A 10764-nucleotide genomic window follows, 5' to 3' on the forward strand; every position below is an offset into this window, starting at 1 on the left:
CTCTCACCGGGGTGAGGCAGGTAGTGCCAGGGCTGAGCCAGGCAGCTGCAGGAGAAGCCACGGCCTGCCCAGCAGCTCTTGTTGCTTGTCCAGGAGGGCATAAGGGGGGTGGGGGAGGGACGTGTGACCCCTAGATCTGGTATATTTACAATATAAATACATAAATAAATACATATAGACAAGTAATATAGCTACATTTACTTATTTTATATAATTGATTGAGTACTGTACAAAATTCTAATGGGTTATTTTGGGTGAAAATAGGGTATCAGGCCTGGGTTCAGGAACCAATCCCCCATTTATAACATTGTCTGCTATGGGAAAATTGGTTCTGAGTTACAATGTTTCGACTTAAGATGTGGTTTTCAGGAACCAATTGTGTCGTGTCTGAGGATCGCCTGTATAGTTCTTCTCTTTGCATTAAAGATACTGGTGTTTTCCTGTTTCACCCAGGTTCTGGGGTGCAAGGTGCTTGGCTGCATAGCACCATAGTAATCTAAATGTCTTCTCACCCTGTGGCATAAAAAGACATTTTCATAAACAGAGGCTTTCAGGAGACCAGGTATGATGGATGAGGATGACTGTGACATTTTAATTTATTACCACCCCTGCAGACATTCACCCACATGGAATAGCACTGAGATTCCCACCCTCTTGGGGCACCATCCCTATCATTTTTCATGCCTCTGTGCCAGCTCTGACCTGCAGGGCAGTCTGGGTAACCCAAATATCAGCTTTGTGACTGCAGTATCAACCCCGCTCTCAGAGATGTGCCCCCATGTGGGCACAGCCAGGGTGTGCCAGAGTTCAGCAAGAAGGTTTGGCAGTAGAGGAAAGCGCTCAATGCCCTTGGTCCCAGGGAAGCCAGTAGAGGCAGAGGGTACTCAGCACCCCCATGACCAGGTTCTCCATTAGGAAAAGGGAGGCAAAACATGGAGGGGGAGCCCTGGAGTGCACAGGGTGTTAATGATATCCTGCTCCTGTGGGTAGCTAGGTCAATTTAATGGGAAGAGACAGCAGGGAGAAAACGCAGAAGCCTCTCGTTGCTCTCTGTGCTTTGGAAAAGCAGCTCAGCATAGCACATTATTGGTGGCTGGGGACAGTGGAGCAACCTCCAGCCCCTGTGTCTGCTGGAATTTGGTTATTGCCCTCTTGGTCTTTGCTGTGGCTGATCTTGATTAGGAGCCTTGTCCCCTCTCACCCTCCAGGTTTCTCCTGGCTGCCACTTCCAAAGTTTTTGACTGACAGCTGAGCTGTTTTGAACTTTCATTTCCCATTAAAGAGATGGCTCAGGTTGCAGGGGAGGGAGCCTCCTGCTAATTATCTTGAAGCACAGCTTCTAACCTGCTGGGGATTACAGGGACTTCAAAGGAGATGTGGGTTCCTGATCTGTACTTGTGTACAGGACTGCATGTGTTTAGTGTGTATATGAGCCTGTGTATGTGAGCGTGTGTGTATATGGATATGTGCATGCCTACATAGATAGGTGTACATGCATGGAAGGATACATATGTGTGTGTAAGGGAGTGTATATGAGCATGTGTACATACATGAATGTATGTATATATGTATGTGAGTATGTATGCATACATACTTGTGTATATGTTGGTATGTACACACACACACACACACACACAAGTATGTGTGTGTAGGGAGATACCCAGTAAATTACCTTTAGGCCCACTGTCCTCCAGTCCTAACTGGTAAATCATTTCCCAGCCATTTCATGGTTTATAGCTCCAAAAGTTTTGTTTGCCTGTCCAGTGTTCTCTCCTCCTAATAAATAACCATTTTGGTAATTTCTGCAAAGAACTCCTGTCTCCAGATCCAGGTGTTCCTGCCCATTAGAGGCATAGTGCTGAAATGGTTCCTCTCCCACCCCGCAGGAAATATGACAAGAACAATGTTGGCAAGGTAAGAGGGAAATAGTTTAAGCTAATGCTTTGATTCAGTCTCCCAGCAGGGTAACCCATCCTCCCTCAATGGAAACAGGTAATAACCTAATGTTGAAGGATATTATTGCTCAGACATACAAAAGAAATGGCATAATAAAACCATGCTTATTCAGAAGGAAAGCAAAGCAGTTACAACAGGGAGAGAGATCTCAGAGGGATCAGTCCTGTCCAGAGCTCAGTATCTCCTGAGTGATGCTGAGGATCCTGAGTCAAAGGTACGACATTTCCTTGCTGGTGCTCAGCCCTGTAAAGTATCTGGCCCTATAATCTCTTAAGCACAGTCAATGGGAAAGCACACTCTATGTGTATGCCCATAGACTAGACTTTTTTATAGAACAATGGGAGAAGAAATATGTGCTGGGAAATCGAAGGTACTGAGATAACATTTTGACATGGACAAGATATACTGACAATATCTCTTCCATATGTTTAGGGGATGGATCATGGCTAATAGAGTTCATTGATCACTTAAAGAGAGCTGCTACTCAATAAAGCTGGCAGCAATTATTAGTGTCGCAGATAAAGAGGGCTCATTTATTTATTTAAAATGCTGTCTCTGGGGCCAGTCTTAGGAGATTCATATTGTGTTTGTAGCAGGGGCCAAGGATACTGAGCTAGAGTCTTACTCAGGATGCAAAAGTCCATTCCCTAGGCTGGTGTAAATGGTTTCAATAAAGTTACACTGATTTATACCACCTGGGGATTGGCCATAAGTTTTAAGCCCACCCCATCAGTGAGCAGTCAGTGGTCCTGTCCATTTTACAGGCCAGAGATGCAGGGACCAGATTCTAGTCTCCCTCTGGGGTAAATCAGGAGTCATTCCAGTGTAAGTAATAGAGTAACACTGGGGGGAATGAGAAAAGGATATGGCTCTGGGGTAGGCATGCCCCAGGGGAGCAGGTGCATAATGGTATTGACTCCCAGACGCACACTAAACACACTGCAAACTGTAAACACACTAAAATCAATAGAGGGTTTGAACCAGAGGCACATTTGCTACCTGGATCACACAGGAGTGAGCAATGTCAGGCTGGTGACAAGCCTGAGACAGTCGCACATGAGAGCAAACTACTAACAGTGCCTTCACCTAGAATGAGTCCACATTAGAAGGAATATGACTATAAACCTTATATCCCACACCTGATAAATGTGCTGCTACCAACCTCAGCAGACAGGTCATAATGCAGAGCTGCTAAAGGTAACAGATATGTAGCTGGGATGCTGGCCACATATAGTTCAGTTTGGTCCCAGACAAACTCAGCACATTTGCAGCAGTTTCTTGGCCCCAGCTCCTCAGGGTCTGGGCAGTGGGGTGGTGAGGGATGGGGACCAAAGAGGCTGGGCACAGGAGGAGCATAGTCCCCTCCCATGAGCATTGTAAAGCATTGCAACCTTCCTGCTTGCCATCCTGATCAAAACGGTTGTAATTACCAGGTACTTCTGCTCAAACTGATCCCTGGAAAAGCCTGCAGGAGGTATAGTTCTCCACTCCAGGACACCAAGTAGATGTGGGTGTACCTCTAACCTCAGTGGGGCTATACCAGTGTGACTGGGGAGGGGAGGGCTTGCCTTGGAGGGTTGCAGGTTTCAGTACCAGCTTTATTCTGTCCAGCTCAGGTGCCAACAGCAGCAAAGCTGAAGCAGTACAGGCTACAGTGCAGCCTGGTATCTGGCTCTACTTGGGAAACTAGCCACGTTGAAGGCTCCTTAGTGGTGATAATTCTACAGGACCTGGGAGGAGCCTAGCTTGAGCCTCAGCTTCCAGGGTGAATCTGTAGGGCTGGCATTTGGGATGCTTTTTCATGGGAAGAGCAGATCTGATCAGGGGTTAGCACCACAATAACCATGGAGCCTCTCACAGCAGCAGGGTCACTTTTTAGAGGAGAGCTTCACTTCATGAGGGGCAATAATCAATAGTCCTCCCAACCCTGGCAGCATAATGGCCTAGTGTATATGCCAGTTTCTTTAGCTAATGGCACACAAGTATGTAGCCAGCATCACCTTAATCTGTCCACCTTAATTTCCTAGCCTTAATGACCGAATACTCATTTGCAGCTGGAGCAACTGGGGTGACCTATAGCATGAGTGGAGCACAGGGTTTCAACTTGTACCTCTTCAGCCATAGTGAGACACCTTAGCTGTTCTAATAACGGGCCCCACCCATGATGATAACAAAGCATCTGAGTTCTTTAAGGATCTGTCATTTAACAGAGAAGGATAGTGATGAATCTCCCTATCCATGGCACTGAGGATGCCTGGGATCAGATGCGTGTTATGATACATCTGGCAGCCATGGAACATCTTATCCTGTTATGTAGAGGTGTGGGAAGGCATCATTCAGGAGGTGGGTTTTGGGAGTAGAGCTTGCAGAGCGATTGGGCACAATCCATCTGTGTCTCAGAAACATGAACAGGTCTTTGATTAAACTTTCAACAGTGCAGACAGTTTTGATGTATAATGGAGTGAATGTTACTGGAGAAATCTTGTGTATTGTGTTTCTCTCTACGTTTCTCTTTACATACGATGATCCTCAGACTTGGAGCAGCTCTTACTGGTTAATTAAAACTCCGTCCTAGCAATAACAGCCAGGAGACGTGGATGGACAGCACATCAGGGAGAGTCTGGGTTTGCTTGATTAAATAAGATGCTGATGTAGTTAGAGATGTAGTTAGAGATGAATAATAATGAAGGTGAAGCACTGCCCTTACAAGGTGCTTCCCCACACTGTAGGAGATAAGCGTCCCTGCCTCCATTTTAGCAGCAGGGGCAGGTTCTCTCCCAAGCCACACTGGCTTGTCTCTGACAGTCAGAGCCTAGGGATCCTTTACCTCTGCCCCATCCACCAGAGCATGCTGCCTCCCAGATCAAGGGCTGGAGTGAGAGATAGGGCAGCTAAGTGGCCTCATGCCCCCAAGCTTACCCTCAGCCCCTGTAACATCAGCCTGAACTTTGCTCTCCTGTTCCAGGCACAACGGATCCAACTCATCCCAGGCTGCCTCTTCAGCCCTGCCCTGCCTCTTGCCACTAGTTATAGCGACTAACTGAACCCAGATCTGAGCCACTGAAATGCGTCTTCTTTTTGTCATCTCTCACCTCAAGGCCATCTTCTCCTTGTTCTTTTCACTACCTCTCTTCCTCTGCCTAATCCCTTCCATCTCTGCTTCAACCCCCATTCACGACTCTGCTCACACCACCTCTCTTGGCTTTCCAGAGCTTCTAACCTCTGCCCGTCTTATCCTTCTGCCTTATCCCCCTGTCCTGCTCCCCAGTTCCCTGGCTCCTATTTTCCCTGTGCTCCCAACTCTCTATTTTCTTTCCTACCTCTTTTCTCTGCTCTGTATTTTCCCTTCACTGTTCCCCTTTTCTTTTGCTCCTTACTGCTGCCACCTCTTCCTGTGGTGATTCCTCTCTCCACATGTGCCTGGCCCATCCACATCCTCCCTGGCTCCTTCATCTCTCCCACACGCTACAATGTCTATCCCCATCCTTCTTCTGGATCTTCCTTACTCTCTTGCCCATTCACTTTATTTGGGCCAGAGCCTGTCACTTCCTCACTGGGACTGGAGTCCATGAATTGGGCTCTTTAACTGATGTGAATCCCCACTGACTGCCACCATGGGTGGTCGGTTGTGTGAATTTGCCTGGTTGCTACAGCCCATTTCCCTTCTGTTGCTCAAACTTCTCTTTTTGTCCCCAGGTCTGCACTCCTCTCTCACAATAGGTAACAAGACACCCACATGGGTAATGCAGAGAAACCATTAATGTCAATCCAGCTGATATGTCAGGCTGACCAGGGGATATGGCACAGGATAGTGGTTATATCAGCTGTGACAGATCTCTGGGAGAGGGTTCATTGGTGATTTATTATTTAGATTGGTCACACATGCTACATTTAATGAAACAAATAAGTCCCAAATCAGAAAGTCTGACACAATCTGCTGACACAATTACCCAGCCCCATTTTTCTAGCATGTGCATGCAGGTCTGAGCAGCCTATCTTCCTAGAGTCTGTCGGGGAGTGAATGCCACAGTCAAGGACCCTCCTGCTCTGCCTCTATGGTGGGATCCAGTTCTTCAGCTCTAGTGCTTCAGCTGACCTCAGCACATGTGGTGGTGGTCTAGCTGCACTGGCTAGAGGTTCAAAATACCTATTTTAATAGGGTGCTAATTTGTGAGTGAGTAGGGAGCGCAGAGAAGGTGCATGGCAGCATTTTGCCCATAAGCAAGCAAGGCTGAATTTGAACGTTGTCATAATGAATAAATACAGGAGAATATTTTGCCTTGCTGCTGTGGTATTTGTTAGATGCACAGAATGACTGAAGACACCAGGTTCAGTTCAATATCATCCCAATGGTGCTAATTTGTCACCTGTGGTAAGTTAAAACAGGAGGACAAAGACATAAAGACTGGCTGCATTTCACTGTAATTCCTGTTTGCTCGAAGATGCTGGCATTTTCATGATAGCCTCTATGATAGTGTTAGCTGCTAAAATGCCTTTTTTCAGCTAATCCACTTCCCAAATAGGATGACTCCAGTGTTGCTATATGGCATTTTCTTTTATTAAATAGCAAACCTTCTTTTTGGTCACAGGCAGAACTGTTAGTTGTCTGATAGCCTCTGAGTTGTTCAGATCAAGCCATCATCAATATATGATACTGACAATGCTCAAATTCTGCTAACATTTCTGCTTCCTTCTTGTTAGACAGTGGAGCACCAGGGCTAGTAAGAAGAAGAATGAACTCCCATAGCTAGGATTATTTACCTATGAAGTCTGAATGCTTCCAAAACAGGGACATATTTAGCTTCAGCCACTGCTAACTATTTCCTCCATGCCTGGCAGCTATATAAACCCAATCTGGATCTTGGCATAATGCACTGGTAGGATCATTTTTTCTGCTTCCGTCATGGTATACACTCATCCATGTGACTCACTGACTTCCTTTATAACTAATTTTGCCAGGTGTGTAAATTCCTGAAGAACCTCATGTCTCAGCACAAAAGGAATTTTCCTAGGAGGAGTAATAAGTGCTTCCCTTAGGGATTAACAAATGTGATATATGTGCAACTCATTTTATGTAGCCCATCACTGTAGTCTTCAGCTGTATTATTTGCATTTAGTCACACAAGGCCTCAATTAGACATTTGATGAGTGTTAATTCTTCACAAACTGTGAACCGGGACGTGGGCTGAGCTTCCACCTACACAATCACAAACCCAAGTGACTTTCCAGGGTCCCTGCACAGCCCAATAACTGGTTGTTTCTTTCCACTGTATGGAACTGATTTTACTACTTTTTTCTGTTGAAGATTTATTCCTGATTCAATGCTATGCCTTGTCTAGCAGTACATTGCATTCAATTCTTGTATCAAGGTCACTAAGCGTATGGCAGAATATTCACTCAACTCTAGAGTTATTTTCCATTCTTTGCTTTGCTCAGTACTGTTGTTGTTGTTCCAGCATTGTTCCTATCCATTGTTCCAATATGCCACTGAATAAGGTCCCAAATTAGCTGTTCCTCTCAACTCAGTAGAGTGTTTAACCGTACACTAAAACTCTAGTTCAAGTGTCTTCAGTGGGATGTAAGCATTAAGCAGTGGCTTAAGGGCTTTACCACATAGGAATGCATATCATCACATGTCTAAAATCTTTGCTGAATTAGGCCCTAGTGCTGCTCATTTTTGCCAAGTTGGAAACTCCAGGCACACTCATGGTGCTGCATGTTTTGGCAGAATGATCCTTTCTACAGACGAAGGATGTTTCTGGGCTGTTGCTGTGGCTGCTGCTTCTGCTGAGGATGTGCATTGTTGTAATGTCCAGGAGCCTCAGGGTCTTCTTGAACTGCACACTGGACAAACAGAAAAAAGGATGGCCTCTGCCTCAAAGAACTTACAGTCAAAGTATTAATCTACTGCTGACCTGGCTGATGCTAAGCCTCATCTCTTCAGGGAGTTTGCCATCATTCCAGTAACCTGTGGCTAGCTACTGACCAACACAAACACACTCAGGCAAGAAGAGGTGTGATTTGCACCGCCAGTACAAATATACCCTATGCCCTCCTTATGTTTGCTGCAGTGTGTATTTCCTGGTGCTAGTCAGCCAGTACTGCATAGCCAGCCCAGTCCTGATAGCAGTGCAACTAGGGAGACATGGATGTCACCTACTGAATGTGGGGTCCCAAGTGGGCCTCTGCAGCCTGCACGGTAGCCTGGACTGCTGCAGCTTCATTGCTACCAGTATCCAAATGTGTGTATAGTCACACTTCTGGACTTCAGTGCAGACAGCCCCTGTATGTCTGCTGGGAGGGAGCTGGTGGCCCTGCTGAGACTGTTCTCCGCTCCATGCTCCTAATGCTGTGGGGAGCCATTGTTGGGGCATAAGGAGTTTCATTATGACACCCTAATGGCCCATGTTGGCTTACAGGGTGAGCCACCCTCTGGCCCCGTTTCAAATGACATTTTGCTGAAAGCACTCTCAATGCCAGCCGCTCCTGTGCTTCCTCCTGGGCAGCAGCAGGGTCTTGCTTTAGTAACTTCTGTAGTTATCTACTGTTGTAGGTGAGTTGGTCTGAATCTTTCTAGCCACTCCCCTTCACAATGAACTTTGCGAAATAACAGCCTTCTTGCCTTTGGCAGACATGTTAGGAAGTATGGTTAGTGATTAGGGAAATGGCAACAATTCCCTGCCTCGCCTTGGGCAAGTCACTTAGTCCTTCTGTGACTCAGTTCCCCATCAGTACAAGAGAGCTATGAGTGCCCTTGAGGGTAGGCCTAGAATTACCTGAGACAGAGTATGCTACTTCTCCAGCTGCCTGTGGGGTATTCATATGCCTTACATATTGGTCTCTTGCTACCCTCCACATCAGCTGTTGAACGACAGTGAAGAACTGGGGCCTCCACATTGCTGCTGTACTCAGTATCATTCTGCCAAATGATAGTCTGATTCTTTAAAACTGGTTAAACTACCTGTGGTTGTGTCCCTTTAACATGCAGAAGAGAGAAGTCTGAAATGTAACTTGCAAAGGAAACAATAGTAGGGTTTGTACCACTGCACTCCCCTGCCTTTTTCCTCTTTTTGTGTCTCCATACAGAGTATAAAGATAGCCTGCAAAAGATTTTTAAAAGGTTTCCATTTTCCTGCTCTTTCCATTAGAGATTCAGGTCTGGTCTGCCCCTGGAGCCTCCATGTCTACTGGAGAGATAGTGAAATTGAGACATAAAAAGACACCGAATTTTTTGCAATTGAGGGGAGGAGGGATTTTTAGCCAGCCTGTCTAAAACTTGGGGTTTCTTTGCTTTTGTAAGCACTCTATTTAATATCAGTCCTTTAGGAGCACTTTGGCAAAGGGACATCATTGTTCATGTCCCAGGACTCCAGCTTCTCTTCAGGTAAAGTGGAGTCCATAATAAGCATCCGGGAGATGCAGTAGTGTAACTTGGGGGACACCAACCCCAGGCACCATTTCAGAGGGGGTGCCAGCATGGCAGCTCTCAGGGAGCCTGCACCGCTGCTGCAGCCTGTGCTAAGAGACCTTGTGTGGAAGCAGCCAGAATCAAAATGATGTGGTTACCATACACAGGACAGCTTCTGATTGCCACCATACTACAGGTCCCCTTCTCCCAAGTTGATGCCATTGGACACAACAGCAGCCTGTGCCACCACTACAGCCTGAGCAAGGAGATAAGTGCTGCCTCAGGTGCTATAATTTAAAGTTATACCTCTGTGGAGACACCAAGAACCAGGAAAATCCAGATTCAACTTTTGTTCTGAGCTTGCAAAGGTTAAAAACATTTAAGAGGGACACAAACCTAGCATGATACCTCCCTGTCCAGAAGCATTTTAGAAAAAAACAGCTGGAAAGAACAGCTCAGTCATTATCTATTCAGGTCACATGCGCCTGCACCGTAGTGCATGGTGGACCGTGTTTATGAGGAAGCTCATTAATATTCAGGGTTTTGTATGGGAGCACTGGTCTGCCACTGCTACAGCTAGGGCAGGATCAGGACCTCACTGCATTGTAGAACTCTCATTTGGTTGCAAAATTATTTCACTCTCTTAGAGGTCCAATTTGTCTTATTTTTCTAAGGGACTATTTTTTCTTGCATAGTGATACATAGAAAAACTCTTCTTGCCCTCCCTGTGACTTATTTTGGAAGCTCTAAGCCACATTTCATTTTTTCAAACACTTTAGTGATAAGCCATGATAAGATGGGCATTAACCATAACAATCAGTATGCAATCTGGAGGGAGGAGCACAGATGAAGGGGGACAAGAGATTGGAGGAGTCACCAGGAAGTCGATCTGTAAGCACGTGTCTGGAATACTGGCTGCAATTCTAGCTTCTCTGTCACTGGTTCTCTTAATAGAGGCTGTTTCAATTTAGAAACATGGAGTCCTTTCTTGTTATGACTTGGCATATTGTATATACAACAAGGTGACAGTAGTTATTCTTCTGCACAGCAAGGAGGCAAGGACAATTAACAGGAAAACTAAGCTAAACTTAGAAACAACACAAACAGGCAGGCAACACAGAGGGACTCAGGCCCCTGGGAATTCTGGACTTCACAAAAACCCTCATATGATGATAGAAGTAGTGGAATGATGAACTGACTCTACATGTAGAGCTGCCGGGTGAGAGGAAGCTGAGAAAATGAAGGCAAAACTTATTTTTCTATCTCACTGGGGAAATAGGGTGAGAAGCAAGTGAGACTTTGTTGCCAGAAATAATACCTGAAACACTGGAACAGCAGGTAAAGGTGTTTGATGCGTACTGTGACCTCAGACACAATGAAGCTGTCAAGTGACACTCTTC

Source organism: Alligator sinensis, unplaced genomic scaffold (genome assembly GCF_000455745.1).
Source record: "Alligator sinensis unplaced genomic scaffold, ASM45574v1 scaffold156_1, whole genome shotgun sequence".
In the NCBI taxonomy this organism is placed as follows: Eukaryota; Metazoa; Chordata; order Crocodylia; family Alligatoridae; genus Alligator; species Alligator sinensis.